Source organism: Choloepus didactylus, chromosome 10 (genome assembly GCF_015220235.1).
Source record: "Choloepus didactylus isolate mChoDid1 chromosome 10, mChoDid1.pri, whole genome shotgun sequence".
Taxonomy (NCBI): domain Eukaryota; kingdom Metazoa; phylum Chordata; class Mammalia; order Pilosa; family Megalonychidae; genus Choloepus; species Choloepus didactylus.
In genome coordinates, this window is record NC_051316.1 from 88427620 (window position 1) to 88453565 (window position 25946).

General features: G+C 39.0%; 1 protein-coding gene across 4 annotated transcripts in view; it reads left to right on the top strand.

The window, feature by feature from the left end:
* The first annotated feature begins 418 nt into the window (after nucleotides 1-418).
* Nucleotides 419-25946, top strand: part of TSC1 (TSC complex subunit 1) — a 108592-nt gene continuing 83064 nt past the window's right edge. For 2 of the 4 annotated variants that reach the window (XM_037851201.1, XM_037851204.1), the window contains exons 1-2: nucleotides 494-577; nucleotides 13476-13538. The gene's annotated coding sequence lies outside the window, so the exon portion shown is untranslated. Of the gene's footprint in view, nucleotides 578-13475; nucleotides 13539-25946 lie in introns of all 4 variants that reach the window. The other 2 variants (XM_037851202.1, XM_037851203.1) reach the window with 2 other exon arrangements.

Below are 25946 nucleotides of genomic sequence, written 5' to 3' on the forward strand. Positions count from 1 at the left end.
ATCACAGCTCTGTGGTCGGGCACGCTGAGACCCTATGGGGCATCGGGATGTGCGAGGGGAAAAGACAGAACCAAGGAAAGGTAGGAGAACACGCCAACCACACCCAGCCCAGGCGAACTTGTTTATTTCTCTTCCACAGCCCCCTCCGGCCCGGCCCAGTCACGTGACCCCCCTTCCCCTCCCCTCCCCTCTAATTTTTCGCCTGGCTCCTCCCGCCGCGCCGGCTCTTCTTTTCACCTCCTTCGGAGTCACAAGATCTCTCAGCAGCCCCGTTTAGGATTCTTCCGCCTGTTCCCGCCCCCCCACCTTAAAAACTCTCCTTGTGTTTTTCTTGACCAGTTCACACCTTTAATAATGAGTAGAATAGCCTCTTTCGTCCAGCCGAGCTGCCGACCGGGTTCATCTGTTACTTGGGTTGAGAGAGACGCGAGACACACTGGGGACTCTTTTTTGTGGCGGAGGCTTCAGGCTGTAGTGGACAATTCACGTCGGGAGGAGGTGCTGTACGTCCAAGATGGCGGCGCCCTGTAGACTGGAGGAACTATGAGGTAAACAGCTGAGGGGGAGGAGACGTTGGGTGAGTATGGGGTTGTCTCCCCTTCTTTTTCATGCGGGCTTCTCGGGGAAACCCTGGCACCATGATCTGGGTCTGGGGGCGTGGGGCACGGAGCACATTTGCTGGGGAGGGGAGCCAGGGACGGGGGCTTCAGAGCTTTCCCCTCCCTCTTTTTACGGGTTGTTTCCCGCGGGGCCCGTCAGGGACTGGAGGGTCCTAGGGGAGAAAAGGCGGGCCGGGCTGGCACTTCGCCCTTCCTCAGCGGCCGAGGGGCGGCTGGATCCCCGGGCCGTGGTGCTCAGGGCAGGGTTGAAGTGGGCTCCTTTGCCAACCCCTGACTTGTTGGGGTGACAGGTTCACACGGGGTGCTGAGGACTGGGCAGAGAAACTCGGCAGGAGTGGAAGGGCCGAAGAGGGGGCTGGTCCCAAGACTTAATGACAGGGGTCTGGGGTAGAATGAATGGACGCTGCTTGTGGGCATCAGGGAGTCTCCTGGAGTCGGTGTCTCCGCTGACATTTGCATGACTGGAGTGCTTTGCTCTGGGTTTACTTGTGGGTGTTTAATTGACGATGAAAGACAGTTACCTTAAAGTCATCAGAGGTGATTCTTAAGAAACAGCTATTTGCAGGGCCACTCCTAGGTGCTCATTCATTCGTTTGAGGAACTGGAGGATGAAGAGCTTGCAGTCAGAGAGACCTTTGAAAATTAAAGCTTTCTTTATTTTCCTGTTAAAGAGTTTTGCTTCGTGTGTTTTGAATTTAAGGGGCATTTGGAAGTGGGTATGGTCCTTCTAATTTATCCAACAGCAACTAATGTTTATGGAGTGTTCTCTGTGCCAGGCACTGTAGAAGCGGTTTGTCTGAGGTCTAAAGGAGATGATGACTACAGAGGGAAGAGGCAGCCACTATTAATACATCCATTTCTCAGATGAAGAAGCCGAGGCCCTAAAAAATTAGGGTAACTTGTTCAAGTCAAACCACTAGAAGTACCAGAGCTAGGATTGAAACCTGGGTCCCACTGATTCCAAAGACTATGCTTCTGTCATTATTTATACTCCGATAATTCATGTATCCATTATTCAATAGAAGCTGGCCTATCATTCTAATTTAATGATTGGAATTAACCATTTGGCCAAGGTTTGTACAAACATGCCTCTGTGTGTGTTTAATTTTGAAGGGGGGTGCTTTTTTTAGGATGGTAGTGTTGTGTGTGTCTAAATTAGGCTGGAAATGTTTTCATAAAATTGATAAGTTTACTGCAGAAAGAAGTTCTGCTAAAGTCTTTGCTGGGTTTTTTTTTTAATAGAAAGATTAGAAATAATACTTCACTTTATATACAGTAAGATGTAAAAGTACTAAAGTAGAATAATATTCTTCTGAGATACTTTGATCTATAATTTTGGGATCAACTTGGAGTCATCTGAATTCAAACATGCTGGCAAAGTGGAGCTGTAAATTTCAAGAAGCATTATAAAACCTAATCTTCTGGGAGCCCTTGATTTACTGAGCAACCACCTGTGATTCTTAAGTTGAACATTCCTGAGTAAACCTGGAATATGCAAATATGAAAACTGATTTAGGGTTGTGTAGGGAAATGTACCTTTAACAGTCATGCATCAGGCAAATGAGGCTCCTCGGAAACACTGAACCATTATTTGCTGTTGCCCTGGGGAGCTGCAGAATCTTCTTCTAACCACTTGGTGTAAACTTAAGGGGTATTTATAGAAGATGTAAATGGAAAATATCCTCCTACTAAAGTTAATATCTTCTCCCAAACACTCTTATATCACTTTCCTAGAAGGGCAGATAGAGATGTTAAGCTTTCTTTGCTTCATGCATTTTCTGGTGTCTTAAAGGCTTGATATATTCCTGAATTCCTAGTTAGAAAGAAGGTGGCTTACCAGCTTTCTTACTTGTTTTCATTAAATTGGAATGTGTCAAATCTTGTGATTCAGTTGTAGTCTTTCTCACAAGGTTAAGACCAAAGACGTCCAATACTTCTGCTGTTGTGGTGTAATGTGATGCTTTCTGTGCCTGCCTGGTTTCATTTGTGAGATAAAATTGAAGTCTTACTGGAGCAAAACAAGTGTTTACTGTGTATATAATGTTTAGGAATAATGAAATTGCCAGAAACAAGGGATATCAAACTGTAGTGTTCAACAAAACCTCCATGCGCCAATGTCTAGCCCCATATATAATTTGGAAGAAGCTCTAGGTGATTCTGATGTGCAGCAGAGGTTGAGGACCACTGGCTTGAAGTATGAATTTGGCTGTTTTTCTTCTGTTTTAATTTTTTTTTCCCTTCTCTTCCATTTTAATTTATAATTTATTTCGGAGACTTTTATTTTAAATAGCTTTTAACCTCTGACGTGTGTGTAGTGGTGGGTGAGTGTTTGGCTGTGAATTAGAGCTGACCTGATCTTTTATAGCTCTGTCTTCTTTAGAAGTTTGTTAGGATACAGACATGCTCTTTTCCAGGTTCCAGGGCCATAGTAGACTGAAATTAACTTCACCTAGAAATCTTGGATATTCTTATATGCAGATGAGCCAAATACAGCAATATATCAACAATTTCAAATTTTTCTAAAAGTCCAATAGCTTTTGAACTTTAGCAAGTCACTTAAATTCTCTGAGCCTCAGTTTCTTCATCTGTGAAATTAACAGTTGGACTGTAAATTAGAATATTTCTAAGTCTAAATTTCTGTGATTTAAAGTTCTCCTGGGAGATCAGCTGAACATTTTGATTAAAATTGTTTGAATCAAAGTGTTAATGTCTGTATAATAATGAAGAAAATGGATGATTTTTAGCCCATCTGGTTGGGTGATGACTTGTTTATCCTTTCCTTTGTATCATATTATTTTTAAAAAGTTAAGTCCCTATAAGTTTCCCATATTATAAATCTCTCTTTGAGAGATTAGTTTTGTTTGTCATTTAAGTATCTAAGAGCATGAAAGAAAAGTCTATTCACCACTCAAATCTGTGGCTGTTTTGCTTTTTTTTTTAAAGTTTATGTAGTATATACAACACTGAGTTTTTCCCCTCAGGTCATCATTTGGTAGCAATTTAATATAATTTGATTTGCATGAAATACTATTTTTTCTCCATTTAAATTGGTCTGAAAGAGGCCTAACCATCGGCTATTTGAGATTTTTCTTTGATTACTTTTTGAACTTATAATTTCTGGAAATTAATAATTTAATGCTTAATTTCATGGGAGGGGAGAATAAATGATAAATATGCTCTCAAGACTTTGCCAGTTTCTTCTTGTTCCTTCTCTTGCGCAATGCTAACTTTTCTTGTATATAGGGAAGTAACAAAAAGGTAACTAAAAGCTTTTTAAGGTTTAATGAATTCAGATTGCCATCTAATGAGTAGAGTGCCTTCAAACCAAGCTGTAATACAAAATAAGGCTTGGTAGTTACTGGCCTAGAACTCACAAGTTATTTTCTAAAGTAACTATAATGGCTGTAGAGACCATGAAGTGTTTTAGTAATAGGGATGATTTTCTCCTGCTGTTGGTGATGGAAGGCAATGTGGGGAGTGATAAGGAAGAACAAATGTAGTGACCTGAATGTCTGCAATCATTAAGACCTGTGCTACATTGAGGAGTTTAAGAGCACAATAACAAACTCAAGTGTATCCACTTAATGTTATAGAATGATTTTTCAATGTTTCAAATACTGGTTGTTAAACTGATAGACTGCTAAGCATTATGTACCCAGGAATACATTTTGTTTGGTAGTAATATTGTTATAATAAATAGGTTAAATTTATTGAGTACGTATGTGCGAAACACTGTATACAAAGTACTTTACATGTGTTATCCTATTATTCTTCCTACAGCCTTCAGAGACAGAATAGGGAGATGAAGAAACTGAGGTTTAGGGACTTTAAGTTGCCTGAGGAAGGTCACAGTTAGTGGCTGAGCTGAGATTTGAACTCTGGTTGACTCTAAAGCTCTAACATTTAATCTTTCACTGTGATAAACTGCCTGATCTGCTAATCTCATAAATTAACTGATAGTCAGTAGTTCTTAACTTTTTTGGAGGCCTCAGTTGCCCTCTGAAAATCTGTTGGAGCTATGGAACAAATGTCCTGCCTCTGCCCTTCCTATCCTATCACCACCAAAAAAATTCACATAGATATGAAATTTTGCATATGACTGCTGAGATTTCATGGACCCAGATTGAAGCGCAACTGATCATTCTAGATAAACTACTGACTCTTAAAAATGGATTTGGGCTTTATTAAAAACAAACTTCTATTTTAAACTAGTAAGTAGGAAAAGCCTAAGTCTTTTAAAGATGGACTTATATACCATTTGTATTATGAATAATTTTGTTAAACTTATATGTTGAAATATTCTTTACACTTCATTGAGAATTCACTTTAAGTGCCATGTTAAAAAAAATAGAAGTAGGAAACTCAAGTATGTAACCTGCTAAATTCTTGTCAAGCTTTGCATTCAGTCTGTGCTGGTACCTTTAGCATCTGGCACAAATTCACTGGGCTTTTTTCCAAGGTTTCTTTTCCTTTTAAACCTCAAAGCAAATATATATACACACACACAGATACATACACACACACATGTATGTATATACATATGTATGTGTATAGGTTTAGTGTTTCTTCACTTTACCCCCCTTTCTTCTTCCTAGACAAGTTTTTCTCAATTTTAAAGGGGCATCAGAATTACGCAGAAGGCTCCACTCCCAAAGTTTCTGATTCAGATACCCAGGGTGAGGCCCAAGAATTTGCATTTCTAGCAAATTTGCAGGTGATTCTGGTGCTACTGATACAAGGACCACATTTTTTTTTTTTTTGAGATTGTTCAGATACCATACAACTATCCAAAGATCCAAAGTGTACAATCAGTTGCCCACAGCACCACCATACAGCTGTGCATCCATCAACACAATTAGTTTTTTTTTCTTTTCAATTTTTAGAACATTTTCACTACTCCAGAAAAGAAATAAAGACCAAAAAAAAAAAAAAAAAAAGGCACCTCAGATCTTCCCATACCCCTAACCATGCTCCGCTCCATTACTGATTCATAGTTTTGGTATAGTACATTTGTTACTGTTGATGAAAGAATGTTAAAATATTACTAACTGTAGTATATAGTTTGCAATAGGTATATATTTTTTCCCTATATGCCTCTCTATTATTAACTTCTAATTATAGTGACATACATTTGTTCTAGTTTGTGAGAGAGATTTCTAATATTTGTATAGTTCATCACGGACATTGTCCACCACAGGATTCACTGTTTTATATATTCCCATCTTTTAACCTCCAACTTTCCTTCTGGTGACATGCGTGACTCTGACTTCCCCTTTGCACCACCTTCACACACCTTTCAGCACTGTTAGTTATTCTCATAACATGCTACCATCACCCCTGTCCATTTCCAAACATTTCAGTTCACCCTAGGTGGATATTCTTCTTATAATACGCAACTGCTCCCCATTCTTTAGCCTCATTTCTATATCCTGGTAACATATTTCATGTCTGTGAGTTTACATGCTATAATTAGTTCCTATCAGTGAGACTTTGCAATATTTGCCTTTATGTGTCTGTCTTATTTCATTCAATATAGTACCCTCAGGGTTTCTTCATCAACCCATTTCTTTTAAGATGGTTTTGTTCACACACTATACATTCTGTCCTAAGTAAACAATTGTTGGTTCCCCTTTTAGTCACGTATTTATGTATTGAGCACCATCACCACTCTCTTTATAAGGACATCTCCATTTCTTCCACAAAGACAGAGGAAGAGTCAAAGAAGGCAGAGAGGCAAAAGAAAAAGAAAAGAGAAAGAAAGAAAAACAAACAAATTTATAAAAAAAAAACAAAACTTGATAGCTAGAAAGCGACAAAAGGAAAGGTAGCATTAACCTAAAGTAGAATAAAGAGGACCACATTTTGAGAACCATTGTCCTAGACTATCAAGCCCTGCACCTTTGTTCCCTAGTATGTTTTAATTTTAATCCTATGAACTTGAAGTCTGAAGAAATCTCACAGTTTGCTCAGATTTCTCTCAGAAGTTATTTAAAAACACACATATATCTTTTCGGCCTATATTTTCTTGGTAAATAATTTTCTAAATGTTAGTAGAAAGTCAAAACATATGAAACATTTTTTAGAGAAGAGATAAACCTTACCCAAATCAATCCCTGTTGCTATAAACAAGTTACCGTGGATTCTTTGCCTTTGGAATAGGGTATAAGCTTTAGCAAATTGTCCATCAAGGTGTTCAATGGCAAAAATTCTGAATAGATAAACTGGTAAGTAGGAACTCTCCTGCCCTAGTTATGTGACTTTGAGAGGTACTACAGCTGCTGAGACCATTTAAATCACATGGAACTTCAAATTTTGACAGATTTTACCATCAGCTATTTTACTCAAACATGCTAAGTAGTATTTCCTACCCCTTTCTCCTTCCTTCTATGTCAGTGCTGGGTATACTTCTTTAATGGGTAGGAATTGAGAATTGGGGCAACTATTTCACTCTTTTTAGAAGCATTTGAGCCGGTCAACTTTGTTCACTTGATACACTATTACTCTAAGAAATCATTTGAGAGTTTTGAGTCAAAGCTGAAATATAAACATATTAGTATAATGTTTCTGCTCTGCCTGTACTGTACTTGGTAATGAATTTGTCCATCGGTGCCTGAATCTGCATCTGAATTGTCTTTCAATTTTTATAGATAAAAACCTCAGTATAGAAAACAAGTTGCCTTCATTTATACCTGTAGTTACATTTCTACGTCATAGGTAAATGTGTACAAAATTATCCTAGGAAATTTGATAAGCAGTTATCTATTTTATGTAATTTACAGTTCTGAAATATCTTAGGAGGTAGTTTCTAGGTCACAGACAACACTTTCTTTCCTGAAGTCTGAATATTCAACTGATATTTTCAGATAAAATACTCTCTAATGGCATTTTAGGTACCTGTCACTAGTATTTCTTAAAAGTATGTATAGCTCTTAAGCCCCCTCACAGTTTGTAATTCACATGATGATAATAGCATTTTGCCTAGGGTGGAGATATGTGAAAAAAGTGTATATAGGTCCTGTTGATGATAGTTATACATCGCTTATTATCCTTGGCTTATGTAGTATTTCCATCTTATGGCTTATATGTATAAGCCATCTATCTGTAAACACTTAAAGAATGAAATTATTTAATGTGAACCGTGAAAATAACTTGACCCATAGTCTGCTTCTGTTTAAACTCAAAATGCTAAAGCTCAGAGCCCTCATCTTCTTTCTCAAAGATCTCTACCTTTATTTTGGTAGAGATACAAACAGACTGCTTGTGGAAGTACAATTACAATGTTGCATGTAAGTGAAAACTCAAATTTTGGGTCAAACATCAAAGAGGACAAGATATAGATCTGGGGGGTGTTTCTTTTTGATTTTGACTTTTGAAGATTAGAATATGGATTGACACTGTTGTTATACTCTAAGTATAACTGTACTGTACTTGGTATAGCCTTTAGGGGTGTACATCTTTGAGGGGGTCTTCTCTACCACTCACTTTTTTTTTTTAATATTCATTTTATTGAGATATATTCACTTACCACGCAGTCATACAAAACAAATCTTACATTCGATTGTTCACAGTACCATTACATAGTTGTACATTCATCACCAAAATCAATCCCCGACACCCCCATTACCACACACACAAAAATAACCAGAATAATAAAGTGAAAAAGAGCAACTAAAGTAAAAAAGAACACTGGGCGCCCTTGTTTGTTTGTTTCTTTCCCCCACCTTTCCACTCATCCATGCACAAACTAGACAAAGGGGAGTGTGATCCCCATAGCCCCCCCAATCCCAATGTCCCCCATCATAAGCCACATTCTTATACAATTGTCTTCAAGATTCATGGGTTCTGGGTTGTAATTTGATAGTCTCAGGTATCTACTGCTAGCTACTCCAGTTCACTAGAACCTAAAAAGGGTTGTCTATATTGTGCTTAAGAGTGCCCACCAGAGTGACCTCTTGGATCTTTTTGGAATCTCTCTGCCACTGTAGCTTATTTCATTTCCTTTTATATCCCCCTTTTGGTCAAGAAGATGTTCTCCATCCCACGATGCCGGGTCTAGATTACTCCCTGGGAGTCTCATTCCACGTTGCCAGGAGATTCACTCCCCTGGGTGTCTGATCCCACGAAGGGGGGAGGGCAGTGATTTCACCTTTCAAGGTGGCTTAGCTAGAGAGAGAGGGCCGCATCTGAGCAACAAAGAGGCATTCGGGAGGAGGCTCTTAGGCACAATTATAGGGAGGCCTAGCCTCTCCTTTGCAGCAACAGTCTTCCCAAGGGCAAGTCCTGTGGTAGAGGGCTCAATCCATCAAACCACCAGTCCCCAATGTCTGTCTACCACTCACTTTTTTAAAAATTCCATTTTATTCAGATATATTCACTTACTATACAGTCATCCACAGTGTACAATCAGTTGTTCACAGTACCATCATATAGTCTTCATTTATCACCACAATCAATTTTCGAACATTTTCCTTACTCCAAAAAAAAAAAATAAGAATAAAAATAAAAGTAAAAAAGAGCACCTAAAGCATTCCATCCCCCCCTCATCCCACCCTATTTTTCATTTAATTTTTGTCCCCAGTTTTCTATTCATCTGTCCATACACTGGATAAAGGGGGTGTGAGCGGCAAGGTTTTCACAATCACACAGTCACACCATGTAAGCTACATAGTTACACCATCATCTTCAAGAATCAAGGCTACTGGGTTGCAGTTCAACAGTTTCAGGTATTTCCTTCTAGCTATTCCAATACACTAAAAACTAAGAAGAGATATCCATATAATGCATAAGAATGCCCTCCACAGTGACCTCTAGACTATTTGAAATCTCTCAGCCACTGAAACTCTATTTTGTTTCATTTTGCTTCCCCTTTTTGGTCAAGAAGATTTTCTCATTCCCACTATGCTGGATCCAGGCTCATCCCCGGGAGTTGTGTCCCATATTGCCAGGGAGATTTACACCCCTGGGAATCATGTCCCATGTAGGGGGAGGGCAGTGAGTTTAACTGCCAAGTTCTACCACCCACTTTTTTTAAATGCAGTTTTATTGAGATATATTCACATACCATACAGTGATCCAAAGTGTACAATCAGTTGTTCATAGTATCATCACATAGTTATGCATTCATTACCGCACTCAATTTTTTGAACATTTTCATTACTCCAAAAAATAAGAATAAAAATAAAAATAAAAGTAAAAAAGAACACCGAAAACATCTCATACTCCTTTCTGCCCCCCATTCATTTACTTTTTGTCCTCGTTTTCTACTCAACTGTCCGTACACTGGATAAAGGGAGTGTGAGCCACAAGGTTTTCACAATCACACAGTCACACCATATGAGCTATATAGTTATATGATCATCTTCGAGAATCAAAGATACTGGATTGCAGTTCAGCAGTTTCAGATACTTCCTGCTAGCTATTCTAGTACACTGAAAACTAAAAAGGGATATCTATATAACGCATAAGAATAACCTCCAGAATGACCTCTCGACTCCATTTGAGATCTCTCAGCCACTGAAACTTTATTTTATTTCATTTCTCTTCCCCCTTTTGGTCAGGAAGGCTTTCTCAATCCCATGATGCCGGGTCCAGGCTCATCCCTGGGATCCATGTCCCACATTGCCAGGGAGATTTACCCCCCTGGGAGTCATGTGAGTTTACCAGCTGAGTCGACTTAGAGAGAGAGACAGGCCACTTTTGAGCAACAAAAGAGGTTCTCTGGGGGTGAGTCTTAGGCACTATTATAAGTTGGCTTAGCCTCTCTTTTGCAGTAACAAGCTTCATAAGGGCAAGCCGCAAATCTACCACCCATTTTTTTTAAATTCAATTTTATTGAGATATATTCACATGCCATACAGTCATCCAAAGTGTACAATTAGTTGTTTACAGTACCATCATATAGTTGTGCATTCATCACCCCAACCTATTTTTTGAACGTTTCCCTTATACCAGAAAAAGTAATAATAAGAATAAAAAAATGAAAGAAAAAAAGAACACCCAAATCCCCCCCCACCTATTTTTAATTTAGTTTTTGTCCCCATTTTCCTACTCATCCATCCATACACTGCATAAAGGGAGTGTGATCACAAGGCTTTCACAATCACACTGCCACCCCTTGTAAGCTACATTGCTATGCAGTCGTCTTCAAGAGTCAAGGCTGCTGGGTTGCAGTTTGTTAGTTTCAGGTATTTACTTCTAGCTATTCCAATGCATTAAAACCTAAAAAGGGTTATCTATATTGTGCATAAGAATGCCCACCAGAGTTACCTCTCGGCTCTGTTTGGAATCTCTCAGCCATTGAAACTTCATTTTGTTTCATTTCGCATCCCCCTTTTGGTCAAGATGTTCTCAATCCCACAATGCCGGGTCCAGATTTATCCCTGGGAGTCATGTTCTACATTGCCAGGGAGATTTACACCCCTGGGAGTTAGATCCCACATAAGGGGAGGACATTGAGTTCACCTGTTGATTTATTTGGCTTAGCTAGAGAGAGAGGGGCACGCCTGAGCAACAAAGAGGTACTCAGGGGAGACTCTTAGGCACAATTACAAGCAGGTTTAGCCTCTCCTTTGCAGCAAAAGAGCTTCATAAGTGCAAGTCCCAAGATAGAGGGCTCGGCACACCAAACTGCCCATCTTCAATGTTTGTATCACCCACTTTTGATGTCACATCTAATTTCACTGACCAGACTGCTTTTACCTAGCTAAGTACCTAGCAGAGTTTAAATATAAATGAATAGGTATAAAAACACTTAAAAATAGCAGTAATGGAAGGTAGCCTTTGACATACCAACATAAAATTGATGCTGATTTATTATTATTCCCATTCTTTAGCATAGCAGTAAAGAAGTTAAAGTCTTAACATTGGGCATTGGACAAAAACTCTGATTTCCTATGGTAATGCCTTTATCTAGGCTAGTGATCTTGTCTAAGAAGGCTACAAGATCTCATCTTGTGTAAATCCTAATTTTATCCTTGCCTTAGATATTTCTTTTAAGGTAAAAGACCCATCTGGGATTAATTACAAGAGGAAGTCTATATAACTCATTAGAGTAATAGCTGACTTTAGATTCTTGAATATTAGGGGCTCCCGTGTTTTAATTCCAGCTCTCTGATTTGGTTGAATGACTGTGGCTGGGCAAGCATTCTCTGCCTGGATGGTTTGGTTGGCCTTTCTGAAAGACCAGTGTGCTCACAGAATTGCACACATGCCTGTATGTGCCACTGAGGACCGTTGATATTTAATGCTTAGAATGTGTTCCACTTGGAAGTATAATGGCCCTATCATCTGAATCAAGAGATTTTTGTTAGAGAGTTGCTCAATCCACTAGTTTAACTTTTACTGGGATTGTATATTTAAATATTTGTTTCCAAGCTTTTCAGTGTTCAATGTAATTAGATATATCCAGTGTATGAGGCTATCTTCAATCCTGGGTTGGCTATTGAAGAAGCTGATGAAACCTTCGGTGATCTGGATGGTATATAGTTTCCTGTTGTGTGCCAGGTACTAAGTTAGGCCCTGGGTATCCAGTGATATACCAAACAGATGTTCCCTGTCCTCATAGAACTTACAATCTAGTTATCAGACCATATCTAAATATAGTTTGAATGGCCACATTTTAAAAGCAAACTGGAAGGTATACATTTATCCATATTTAACATGGATATTTAATATGAGATTATTTGAACAGAAAGTGGGGTAAAAAAAGGGATGAAAATAGAGAAATAATAGCTATCTGCAAAAGTTTTATGCTTGTTATGTGAAAGGATCAGACCTGGGTTGTGCTGTTTTGAAGACAAAATAGGCCTTGTGCATTTATTTAAGAAACATTTTAACTCCTAGTCCCAGAGTCTGTGGTAGCTGCTAGAGATAACAGTACTGAATATGATAGAGTTGCAGAGTAACTTCTGTTATAGTAAGGGAGACATGTTCAATAACTAATTACACTTATTTAATTGGGTTGTGGTAATAGACACAAAGAAATATAGGCTGCTAAGAGTTTATAACAGGGGACCTGACCTAGTCTGGGAGATTGAGGTGGGGGTAAGTGGAGGCCTGGGAAGGCTTCTCTGATGAAGTGAATGTTTAAGCTGAGATTTTAAGGATGAAGAATTAGCTTGGGAGGAGGCAGGGATAGAATCTCTCAGGCATACGAACAGCATGCACCTGTTTCCAAAGTGGGAAAAGATGTGGCTTGGCTAAGATACTGAAAGGCTAGTGGGGCAAGGTAATGGAGAGGGAAGGGAGAGTGTCGTGTGTGATAATATGATGTAGGCCTACTAAGTGCTGTATGCCTTGCACTTTACTACTATTGAGGATAAGACAACACAATCCTGCCTCACAGGGCCCAATGAATAGTTACTAAGTGCCACGGACTGTCCTGGGTGCTATAGGATGCATCATCGCATATGAGGTAGAGGCCATTAGTTTTCTCACTTTACAGACAAATTAACTAAAAGTTAGAGGTTAGACACTTAAGATAAATAGCCAAAAGTTACACAGCTAATAAGTGGAAGAACTTGGATTTCAACTTTGAACTCCCGAATTCCAGAGTGTCTCCTGCTCATTCATTTTTAGCACTAGTATAACAGACAGCTAAACAAAAGTCAGGGATTACAAGTTTAGTACAGTATAAAGAATTTTCTTGCAACCAGCTGTTCAGAAATATAGAAGGGGAGAGGCACATGCTTCTAGTGATTATAAGTGTTCATTCTACTGGAAACCAGCTGGCCACCTTTCAGGGCTAGAGTATAAAGGAGGTTGTACCAGATATATTCTAAACTCCCTTTTGATTGTACCTGGGATTTTGCTTCATTGTAAGATTATTATATATATATTTCTGTTTTTTCCCTTTAGTGACCATGAAAGACACCAAGTTGACAACACTGGAAAGTGAAGTATCAGTTGTCCCCAAAACAGGTAACATATACTCAGGTCAGAGGTTGTGGGAAGAGCAAATTGTCAAGCTTATGCATGGCTGCATTAGTGCATAGATGCTTTTTTGCATTCAGAGAATTAACATTTATAGTTCTAACTATTTCCCAGGAACTGGAATATCTATGGTATGAAGTAATTAGTCAAATTATTGATGATTTATTAATTTCTCATTCAGTGTCAGACACTGTGTTAAGTATATTATATGCATTATTTATTTTATTCTTCACAATAACACTTTTGTTATATTCCATTTTATAGAGGAGGAGTCAGACTCAGAGATGTTATTACAATTTTCCTAAGGTCATTTAGCCAGTACTTGGTGGACCTGTGACTCAAATCCAGCAAAGTGTGGTCTTAACTGTAAGACAAAACTCATTGAATGCTGGATTTGGGGAGAAAACACACTAAAAATGGTAGGAAATCCATGGGACTAGTTGACCTGTCTGGGCTCCTCCCTCTCCCTCATATCTGTTTGGTAATTTGTGCAACCAATGGTAGTGACTTGCTTATACACGCACATTTAAGTGTGGATCCCTGGGGCCTGATTATTGGCACACCTTAATGAATATGTTGGGTGTCTTTGTACGTTGTCTCCAACTGACTCCATGGAAGATTGACCAAGGGCATGTGTCTGAATCTCCTAACCCAGAATTTACCTGGAGTGGAGAAGTGGTATGGAAAGGGGGAGCAGAGTGACTAAGTGGAGCCAGTGAGAAAAGGTGAAGCAGAGCTAGCCAACTCAGCTGCCTGGGGTGAAAGACTGTGATTGAGACAAAGAACACAGTACAGGGCCCTGAGAGGAGAAGCTGGGGACAAGAACTCTTTTTCGGAGGCGAAACAGTTAACACATATTGGGGAATTCTTGGAAGCTACCACACATACTCAGAGCAAGATGCAAGCTTAGAGAGACCTTCAGAGAAGCTAACTGTTCACCATAGGCTGTTCTAGTGGTTCAGTATAAACTAGTTTAAGTGTTGAACAAGAGCCTCAACCTGAAGCCAATCTAACTAAAACCCTGGATAAAAGGGAGAGTCTGACTTCCAGAGTTAGTACATCAAAATATTCAAATGTCCAGACTTCAACAAAAGGTTACAGAACATACAAAGAAACAGGAAGAGCTGGCCCATTCAAAGGAAAAAAATAAAACAACAGAGGAAGCACAGACTTTGGAATAACTAATCAAAGACGCAAAGTCAGCTCGCCTAAATAAATTCAGTGAGCTAAAGGAAAAAATGGCCGTAGAACTAAAGGAAATAAGGAAGATGATTCATGTACAAAAGGATGAGTTATAAATTTTAAAAAGGAACCAAGTAGAAATTTGGAGGCTGAAAAACACAATATCAGAAGTAAAAAATACACTGCAGCGGTTCTGCAGCAGCTTTGAATAGGCAGAAGAAAGAATCAGTAAACTAGAAGACTGGATAATTGAAATTATTCAGTCTGAAGAGCAGAAAGAAAAAAGAATGAAAAAAGTGATCAGAGCCTAAGGGATGTGTGAGACAACATAAAGTATACCAGCATACGCATTATGGGAGTCCCAAAAGGAAAAGAGTGAGAAAGGGGCAGAAAGAATATTTGATGAAATAATGGCTGAAAATTTCTCTAAACTGAAGAAACCCAACAAATTCCAGATAGGATAAACTCAAGGAGACCCCACCAAGACACATTATAATTAAACTGTTAAAAGCCAAAGCCAAAGATAGGATCCTAAAAGCGGCAAGAGAAAAGTGACTTGTCATGTACAAGGGACCCTCAATATGATTTAAGTTCTGATTTTTTATCAGAAACCATGGAGGTAAGAAGGTAGTCAGATAACATATTTAAAGTGCTGAAAGAAAAAAATTGCCATACAAGAACTCTATGGCCAGCAAAACTTTCCTTCAAGGGAGGGAGTGTTGAAGATTTTTCCAGTTAAACAAAAGCTGAAAGTGTTTGTGATCACTAGACCTTCCCTACAAGAGATTCTTAAGGGAGTTCTTCAGGTTGAAAGGAAAGACCCTGGACAGTAGCTTGGAGCTGTATGAAGAAATAAAGATCTCATGAAAGATAAGTACATGTCTAAATACAAATGCCAGTATTCTCAGTATGTATCTCTACTTTTTATTTCTTACAAAATCTGAAATATATATGCATAACAAAATAATCATATTTCTATATTATTGAACATACAGAGTATTAAGAGGTAGTATGTGACAAGAACAACATAAAAAAGGGGAATTGAGGATGTAGGAGCAGAGATTGTGTATGCTGTTGAAGTTAAGTTAGTATCAATTCAAACTAGATTGTTACAGATTTAGGATATTAAATATAAATCCATGGTAATGACAAAGAAGATATCTTAAAAATATACAGAAAAGGAAATGAGAAGGGGATCAAACTGTATCACTAAAAAAGATCAACTATTTGCAAAAGAAGGCGGCAGAGGAGGGAAAAAAAGAGGTATAAGACATACAAGAAACAATTGACAAAATAACTGAATAAGTTCTGCCTTATCAGTAATTACTTTGAATGTAAATGAATTAAACTGTCCAGTTAAAAGACACAGATTGGCAGAATGGATTAAGTGCATGATCCAACTATATGTTGTTTACAAGAAACTCTCCTTAGACAACCAGAGGTACAAATAGGTTAAAAGTGAAAGGGTGGAAAAAAAAATTTCCAAAGAAATAGTAATCAAAAGAGAGCTGGGGTGGATATACTAATATTGGACAAAGGAGACCTTAAGTCAAATTTGTTACAAGAGATAAAGAAGGATACTATATGTTGATAAAAGAGTCAATCCACTAAGAAAGATACAATGATTATAAACATATGTGGACCTAGTCACAGAGCCCCAAAATACATAAAGCAAACATTGACAAAACTGAAGGAAGAAATAGATATTTATTCAATAATAGTTGGAGACTTTAATACACCACTTTCAGTAATGAATCAACATCTAGGCAGAAGATCAATAAGGAAACAGAGGATTTGAACAATACTGTAAACAACTAGACCTAACGTATAGAGCACCCCAACCAATAATACAAATTCTTCTCAAGTGCGTATGGATCATTCTCTGGGATAGACCATATGTTAGGCCACAAAACAAGTCTCAATAGATTTTAAAATATTGAAATCATACAAAGCATCTTCTTCAACCACAATGGAATGAAGCTAGAAATTAATAGCAAAAGGAAAACTGGGAAATTTCCAAATATGTGGAAATGAAACAACCCACTCTTTTTTTTTTTTTTTTTTTGCTTTTTATTTTGAAATAAATTCAGCCTTACAGGACAGTTGCAAAACTAATACAAACCCCATAAACAGAACTCCAGCATACCACAACCCCCCTCCACCAATACCCAGATCTACCAACTTTAATATTTTGTCACTTTACCATTTCTTTCTTTCCCTCCCTCCCGCCCTATCATCCATCATCTATTGCTCCGTCTTCTGAACATAAGAGAGCAAGTTGCACATATCCTTGAACAAATAATGTAGTTCACATATACATTTCCTATGAATAAGAATATTCATTGATATAATCACATTGTGTAGTTAAGAAGTTCAAGAAATTTAACATTGATATAAAGCTTACATTCTGTATTTCATTTTTTTCTTATGTCCCAATTGTGTCCTTTTGAGCTTTTTCTCCTCTATTCTTAGATCTCATCCAGGATCATCTATGGCCTTTATTTGTCATTATCTATTTAGACTTTTTTTTCGATTGTGGAAACATATATACAGCATAAATCTTCCCATTTCAACCCCTCCCAAGCATTCCATTTAGTAGGATTTACACATTGACAGTGTTGCAATGCCATCACCTTCCCACCATCCATTACTAGAAATATCCCTTCACCCCAAACAGAAACCCTACACTCATTTCTTATTAACTCCCCGTTACCCCTTTCCCCACTTCTCGTAACCCATACTCTTCATCTCTTTGATCGTATTCTCTGATACTTTCTTTGTGTTTACCGCGGGGCTTAAATGTAATATCCTAAATCTATAACAATCTTGTTTTCTTTGATACCAACTTGACTTCAAAAGGACGCATAAACTATGTTCCTATACTCCTCCATTCCCCCACCTTTATGTAGTTCTTGTCAAAAATTACATTTTACATTGAGTCCAAAACTGCTGATTTATCATTACACTTTATGTATTTTAGATCCTGTAGGTAATAAATAGTGGAATTACAAATTCAAAATACAGTAGTATTGGTATTTATATTTACCATGTGATCTTTACTGGAAATCTTTATTTCTTCATGTGGTTTCAGTCAATTGTTCAGTGTCCCTTCCTTTCAACTTGCACAATTCCCTTTAGCATTTCATATAGGACCGATCTACTGGTGATGAAGTCCCTCAGCTTTTGATTATCTGAGAATGTTTTCATCTCCCCCTCATTTTTAACCTCCAGGTGTTTGTGAATTTTCTAAGTCTCTGATGGTTATTGACTTCTAATTGTATTCCATTGTGGTCAGAGAATGTGCTTTGAATAATTTCAATTTTTTAAAATTTATTGAGGCTTGTTTTATGTTCCAGCATATGGTCTGTTCTGGAGAAAGTTCTGTGATCCCTAGAGAAGAATGTGTATCCTGGTGATTTGGGATGTAATGTTCTATATATATCTGTTAAATCAAATTCATTTATCAGATTGTTTAGGTTTTCAAGTTCCTTATTAGTCTTCTGTCTGGTTGATCTATCTATGGGAGACAGTGATGTGTTGAAGTCTTGCACAATTATTGTGGAAACATCCATTGCTTCCTTTAGTTTTTTTTTTTTAATTTTTATTGGGATTCTTCAGATACCATACAATTATCCAAAAATCCAAAGTGTACAACAGTTGCCCCTCGTACCCTCATATAGCTGTGCATCCATCACTGCACTTAATTTTTGTTCAATTTTTAGAACCTTTTCATTACTCCAGACAAGAAATAAAGTGAAAGATGAAAAAAAGAAAGAAAAGAAAACTCAAATCCTCCCATATCCCTAACTAACCCCCCTCAATTGTTGACTCATAGTGTTGGTACAGTACATTTGCTACTGTTTATGAAAGAATGTTGAAATACTACTAACTGTAGTATATAGTTTGCAATAGGTGTATATTTCTTCCCTATATGCCCCTCTATTATTAACTTCTAGTTGTATTGTCATACATTTGTTCTGGTTCATGGAAGAGTTTTCTAATATTTGTACAGTTAATCATGGACATTACCCACCACAGGATTCAGTTTTATACATTCCCATCTTTTGACCTCCAGCTTTCCTTCTGGTGACATATGTGACTCTGAGCTTCCCCTTTCCACCTTGTTCACGCACCATTCAGCACTGTTAGTTATTCTCACATCTTGCTACTGACACTTCTGTTCATTTCCAAACATTTAAGTTCATCCTAGTTGAACATTCTGCTCATACTAAGCAACCACTCCCCATTCTTAAGCCTCGTCCTATATTTTGATACCTTATATTTCATGTCTATGAGTTTACATATTATAATTAGTTCTTATCAGTGAGACCCTGCAATATTTGTCCTTGTGTGTCTGGCTTATTTCACTCAGTATATTGCCCTTGAGATTTTGTCATCAACCCATTTTTTTTTTTAAGATGGTTTTCTTCACACACCATACATTCCATCCTAAGTAAACAATCGATGGTTCTCTGTATGGTCACATATTTATGTATTTGCCACTATCTATATAAGGGCATCTACATTTCTTCCACAAGGCAGGAGGGAGAGTCAAAGAAGGTAGAGAGGCAAAAGAAAGAGGAAAAAAAATGATAGCTAGGAAGTAGCAAAAGGAAAAGTAACCTTAAATCAAAGTAGAGTAAAGAGTCAGACAATACCACCAATGTCAAGTGTCTAACATGCCTCCCCTGTCCCCCCCTCTTATCTGCATTTACCTTGGTATATCGCCTTTGTTACATTAAAGGAAGCATAATACAGTGATTCTGTTAGTTACAGTCTCTAGTTTACATTGATTGCATCCCTCCCCCAATGCCTCCCCATTTTTAACAGCTTGCAAGGTTGACATTTGCTTGTTCTCCCTTGTAAAAGAACATATTTGTACATTTTATCAAAATTGTTGAACACTCTTGAGTTCACTGAGTTACACAGTCCCATTCTTTATCTTTCCTCCTTTCTTCTGGTGTCTCACATGCTCCCAACCTTCCTTTCTCAACTGTATTCATAGTTATCTTTGTTCAGTGTACTTACATTACTGTGCTACCATCTCCCAAAATTGTATTCCAAACCATGCGCTCCTATATTGTCCTATCACTCTGTAGTGCTCCCTTTAGTATTTCCTGTAGGGTGGGTGTCTTGTTCACAAAGTCTCTCATTGTCTGTTTGTTGGAAAATATTTTGAACTCTCCCTCATATTTGAAGGACAGTTTTGCTGGATATAGGATTCTTGGTTGGTGGTTTTTCTCTTTCAGTATCTTAAATATATCACACCACTTCCTCCTTGCCTCCATGGTTTCTGCTGAGAGATCTGCACATAGTCTTATTAAAGCTTCCTTTGTATGTGATGGATTGCTTTTCTCTTGCTGCTTTCAGGATTCTCTCTGTCTTTGACATTTAATAATCAGATTATTAAGTGTCTTGGCGTAGGCCTATTCATATCTCTTCTGTTTGGAGTACGCTGCACTTCTTGGATCTGTAATTTTATGTCTTTCATAAGAGATGGGAAATTTTCATTGATTATTTCCTCTATTATTGCCTCTGCCCCTTTTCCCTTCTCTTCTCCTTCTGGGACACCAATGATACATACATTCTTGTACTTTGTTTCATCCTTAACTTCCTGGAGATGTTGCTCATATTTTTTCATTCTTTTCTCCATCTGCTCCTTTGCGTGTAGGCTTTCAGGTGTTTTGTTCTCCAGTTCTTGAGAGTTTTCTTCTGCCTCTTGAGATCTGCTGTTGTATGTTTCCATTGTGTCTTTTGTCTCTTGTTTTGTGCCTTTCATCTCCATAGATTCTACTAGTTGTTTTTTTTGAACTTTAAATTTCTGCCTTATGTATGCCCAGTGTTTTCTTTACAGCCTCTATCTCTTTTGCCATATCTTCTCTAAACTCTTTGAATTGATTTAGCATTAGTTGTTTAAATTCCTGTATCTCAGCTGAAGTGTACGTTTGTTCCTTTGACTGGGCCATAACTTCGTTTTTCTTAGTGTAGGTTGTAGTTTTCTGTTGTCTAGACATCTGACCTCCTAGGCCACCCCAATCAGGTTTTCCCAGATGAGTAAAGGCTCAGGTCACAGAAGGAGGAAATATTCAGTATCTGGTTTCCCTGATGGTTTTTCTTAGAGGATTGATACACCTGTGCTTTTCTGCCCAGCAGGTGCACCTGTCACCCTGTCACGGGCTGGTGTAAGAGGGTGTGGCCTGTGGCTCTCCTCCCCCAGGCTTTGGGGTCTGGTTCCAGAAAGGCGGGCAGTAGAGCTGGGCCCCTCCCTTTCCTCTTAGGAAGCTGTGCCCCCTCCAGAGAGGTCATCTGCACATCAATAAGTTCTTTGTTTCTTTGACTCTGCTGATCAAAGTGTTTTGATTTTAAAATGGCTGAGGCTGTCTTTATTGCAAAGTGCTGCGGGCTGAAAATGGCTGAGGTTTTCTCCACAGAGAGAGAAAGGGACAGAAAAGCTCCCAGGTTCACCTGTCAGCCAGAGATAGGACCCGATCCTCTGGGCTCCCCGTCCTGAGACAGATATGTCCCCTGACTCTCCCAAGGCCAGTTGTCACCAAAAGCCTCTGTTTGCTTGTTGGGGATTTGCTGTCTGTATTGAGCAGTTAACATTAAAACCGCAGTTGGAGCTGGGCTGAGAGAGTGCTGCTCTCTAGCACCGCGAGGCTTCCGTGAGGGAGGGGCTCTTGGCTCTTGGCTCTCAGCGTGGGTCCACAGTTTTACTTACAGATTTTATGCTGCGATCTTGGGCATTCCTTCCAATTCAGGTTGGTGGATGATGAGTGGACAGTCACATTTGTCTCCCCGCTGTCATTCTAGGTTATTTACTAGTGTTTTGGTTATTTATGAATTGTTCCGTGGGGGACTAACAGTCTTCCACTCCTCTCTATGCTGCCATCTTAGCTCCTCACTTCCTTTAGTTTTGCCAATGTTTGTCTCATGTATTTTGTGGCACCATGGTTGGGTGCATAAACATTTATGATTGTTATTTCTTTTTGTTGAATTGCCCCTTTTATTAGTATGTAGTGGCCTTGCATTTAAAGTCTATTTTGTCTGAGATTAATATTGCTACTCCTGCTTTCTTTTGGCTCTAGCTTGCATGAAATATTTTTTCCATCCTTTCACTTTCACTTTCTTTGTGTCCCTGTGTCTACAATGAGTCTCTTGCATTCAACATATTGATGGTTTGTATTTTTTGATCCATTCTGCCAATCTGTATCTTTTAATTGGGGAGTTTAATCCATTTACATTCAATGTTATTACTGTGAAGGCATTTCCTGAATCAGCCATCCTATTCTTTGGTTTATGTTTGTCAGATGTATTTTTTCCCCTCTCTTTCTTATTGTCCTTTAATGAACCAATATTGAATCTCTGTAGTACTGAAGCTTTCTCTGTGTCTCTCTCTCCTTTCTTTGTTTCTCTGTCGGTAGGGCTATCTTTAGTATCTGAAGTAGGGCAGGTCTTTTATTAGCAAAATCTCTCAGCATTTGTTTGTCTGTGAAAAATTTAAGCTCTCCCTCAAATTTGAAGGAGAGTTTTGCTGGATAAAGTATTCTTGGTTGGAAATTTTTCTCTCTCAGTATTTTCAATATGTCATGCCACTGTCTTCTCACCTCCATGGTGGCCACTGAGTAGTCACTACTTAGTCTTATGTTGTTTCCTTTGTATATGGTGAATTGCTTTACTCTTGCTGCTTTCAGAACTTGCTTCTTCTCTTCAGTATTTGTCAGTTTGATCAGAATATGTCTTGAAGTGGGTTTATTTGGATTTTTTCTATTTGGAGTTCGCTGGGCGTTTATGCTTTGTGTATTTATATTGTGTAGAAGGTTTGGGAAGTTTTCCCCAACAATTTCTTTGAATACTCTTTCTAGACATTTACCCTTCTCTTTCTCTTCTGGGACACCAATGAGTCTTATATTTGGATGTTTTATTTTATCTATCATATTCCTGAGGTCCTTCTCAATTTCTTCTATTTTTTCCTCATTCTTTTTTTTGTTCCTTCATTTTCTGTTCTGCAGTTCTCGAGGTCACTGAGTCATTGTTCAGTTTCTTCTAGTCTTGTACTATGAGTATCCAGAGTCTTTTTAATTTGGTCAACAATTTCTTTTATTTCCATAAGATCATCTATTTTTTACTTACTCTTGCAATTTCTTTTTTGTGCTCTTCTAGGGTCTTCTTCATGTCCTTTATATCCTGTGCCATGCTCTTCATGCCCTTTATATCCTGTGCCATGCTCTCGTTGTTTGTCTTTAGTTCTTTGATTAATTGCTCCAAGTACTGTGTCTCCTCTGATCTTTTGATTTGGGTGTTTGGGTTTGGGTTATCCATATCATCTGTTTTTTTCATATGCTTTAAAATTTTCTGTTGTTTTTGGCCTCTTAGCATTTGCTTTACTTGATAGGGTTCTTTTAGTATATGTAGGACTATTCACAGACTTATCTCTAATCTGTCAGATCTGCAGCTTGGTGGCATACACTTTCTCTAACTAACCAGCAGATGGCATCCGCAAGTCACCTCTTCTCATCAAGTCAGTTCTCCCCAACTTTGTCTTTGTGGTGTGTGGGGGTCTGATTCTTGTGGGGTCCAATTGGTGCACCCAGTTTGGGTGTGTTGTTGCTGCTGTCTGCCCTGAATGTGGAGCGTGTGTCTGAGCAGTTAGAGAGGGAGGGCAGCTTTAATAATCAGACCTCGCAGGTGTTCCTGGAGTTTTAAGGCTGTTGCAAGAGTCTAAACCTTCATTTCAGTCTCGCCACAGATTGTCTTTGCTGCTGACCCACAAGTCCTTGGTATTGGCATATGGTCCCTGGGATTTCTGAGTGGGTCCCTCTTCCAAGCCGTGCCCTTCTAGGGCCTCTGCTGAGGGAAGCCTGTGCTACGTCACAAGGGTGCGCTGTCCCTCAAGGGAAGTTCTGGGCTGCCGGACCTTGTAGGGGCGTTCCCAGCCTGCTGTAAGGATGGCTGAATAGGGTGTGTTAATTTCTCTGTTTTCGCACAGCTCTGGCTTCCCAGCTCCCGAACAATTAGCTGTGGGTGCACGAAAGGCTGTTGTCCACGCCCGATATTGTGGCATGTGCGTATGTTGCTGGAAACACTTCCTGTCACACTGGGTTTTTTGGTGTGGCTCTGGGCTGTGGCTCTGGCACCAGGCAGGAGCGTTCCCAGCCTGACGGGAAAATGGCTGCAAGGGGTGTGGTTATTTTCCCCTTTTGGCTCACCTCTGCCTTCCTTGCTCTGAGACCATTAGCAGTGGGTGTGCGAAAGGCTATCTTCCACTCCAGATATGGAGGCGTTTGCACAGCCCATTCCTGACATGCTTCACTGTGCGGTTCTCGCTGCCGTATCTGCAGCTGCTTTTAGGTTTTTAAAAAAAGAACTAGTCTGCCTCCAAACACCAACCCACGGTTTCCCCACACTGCAGCATGGCTACCAGACATTCAGCAGGCTTACTCACTTGTTTTGGAACACAGACTCCCTGTTTCACCAAGTGCACGGTCCCTGTGGATTTAGCAGACCTTGTCCAGCTGGTGCATCGCTGGAACTGGTGTTCTGGGTCACTTTCTGGCTTTCATCTAGTATTTTTCATGGAGGTGTTTTTTTGCCCTGTCTCTTCCTTGTTGCCATCTTAGGTTCTCTCCACAACCCACTCTTAAATAACCAATGTTCAAAGAAGTACTCACAGGGAAATTAGAAAGTTCTTAGAGATGAATGAAAAGGAAAATACAGCCAGCCAAAATGTATGGGATGCAGCAAAGGCAGTGCCCACAGGGAAATTATAGCTCTAAATGCTAAAATTAAAAAAGAAGAAAGATCTCAAATCAGTAACCTATCCTCATACCTGGAGGAACTAGCAAAAGAAGAGCAAACAAAACCCAAAGTGAGCAGAAGAAAGGAAATAATGAAGATTAGAGTGGAGATAAATGAAATAGAGAATAGAAAAACAGTAGAGAGGATCAACGAAACCAAAAGTTGGTTCTTTGAAAAGTTCAATTAAATTGACAAAACTAGCTAGACTGAGAAGGGGAAAAGTACGAAGATGCAAATAACCAAAATCCTAAATGAAAACGGGCATGTTACTACAGATGCTATAGAATTTAAAAGGATTATAAGAGAAATGGAATAATTGTATGCCAACAAGTTAGATAGTCTAGAGAAAATTGACACACTCTTAGAAACACACCACTTACTTAAACTTGTTCTAGAAATGGAAGGTCTCAGCAGCCCTACAATAGGTAAAGTGATTGAATCAGTAATCAGAAACTTCCCAAAAAAGAAATTCCATGACCAGATGACTTCACTGGTGAATTCTATCATACATTCAAAGAATGAACACCAGTCCTTCTCAAACTCTTCCAAAAAGTTAAAGAGGAAGGACCCCTTCCTAACTCGGTCTATGATATTAGCGTTAATCTGATACCAAAGTCAGATAAAGACTTCACAAGAAAACTACAGACCAATTTTCCGTATGAATATAGATGCAAAAATTGTGAACAAAATATTACCAATAGCATGTTAAAAAGATTATGCATCATGACTGTGCTGGTTGGATATATTGTGTCCGCCAAAACGCCATTATCTTTGATGCAGTCTTATGTGGGCAGGAAACGTATTGGTGTTGATTGAGTTGGAGACTTTTGATTGGATGTTTCGTGGAGATGTGATAACTCAGCTGTGGGTGAGATCTTTCATTGGATAATTTCCATGGAGGTGTGGCCCCCCCATTCAGCATGGGCTTGATTAGTTTACTAGAGCACTGTATAAGCTCAGACAGAAGGAGCGAGCTTGCTACAGCCAAGAAGGACATGTTGAAGAATGCACGGAAGTTGAGAGAGGAGCTGAAACTTACAGAGACATTTTGGAGACGGCCTTTGAAAGCAGACTTTTGCTCTGGAGAAGCTGAGAGAGGACAAACACCCGAAGAGCAACTGAGAGTGACATTTTGGAGAGAAGCTGAAGCCTAGAGAGAAACATCCCAGAATAAAGCCATTTTGAAACCAGAACTCTGGAGCAGACGCCAGCCACATGCCTTCCCAGCTAACAGACGTTTTCTGGATGCCATTGGCCATCCTTCAGTGAAGGTACCCCCTTACCTTGGACACTTTATGGTCTTAAGAATGTAACTTTGTAACCAAATAAACAACCTTTATAAAAGCCAATCCAGAGTCAGGGGACTGGGCGGGGCAAGATGGCAGACTGGTGAGCTGTATGTTTTAGTTACTCCTC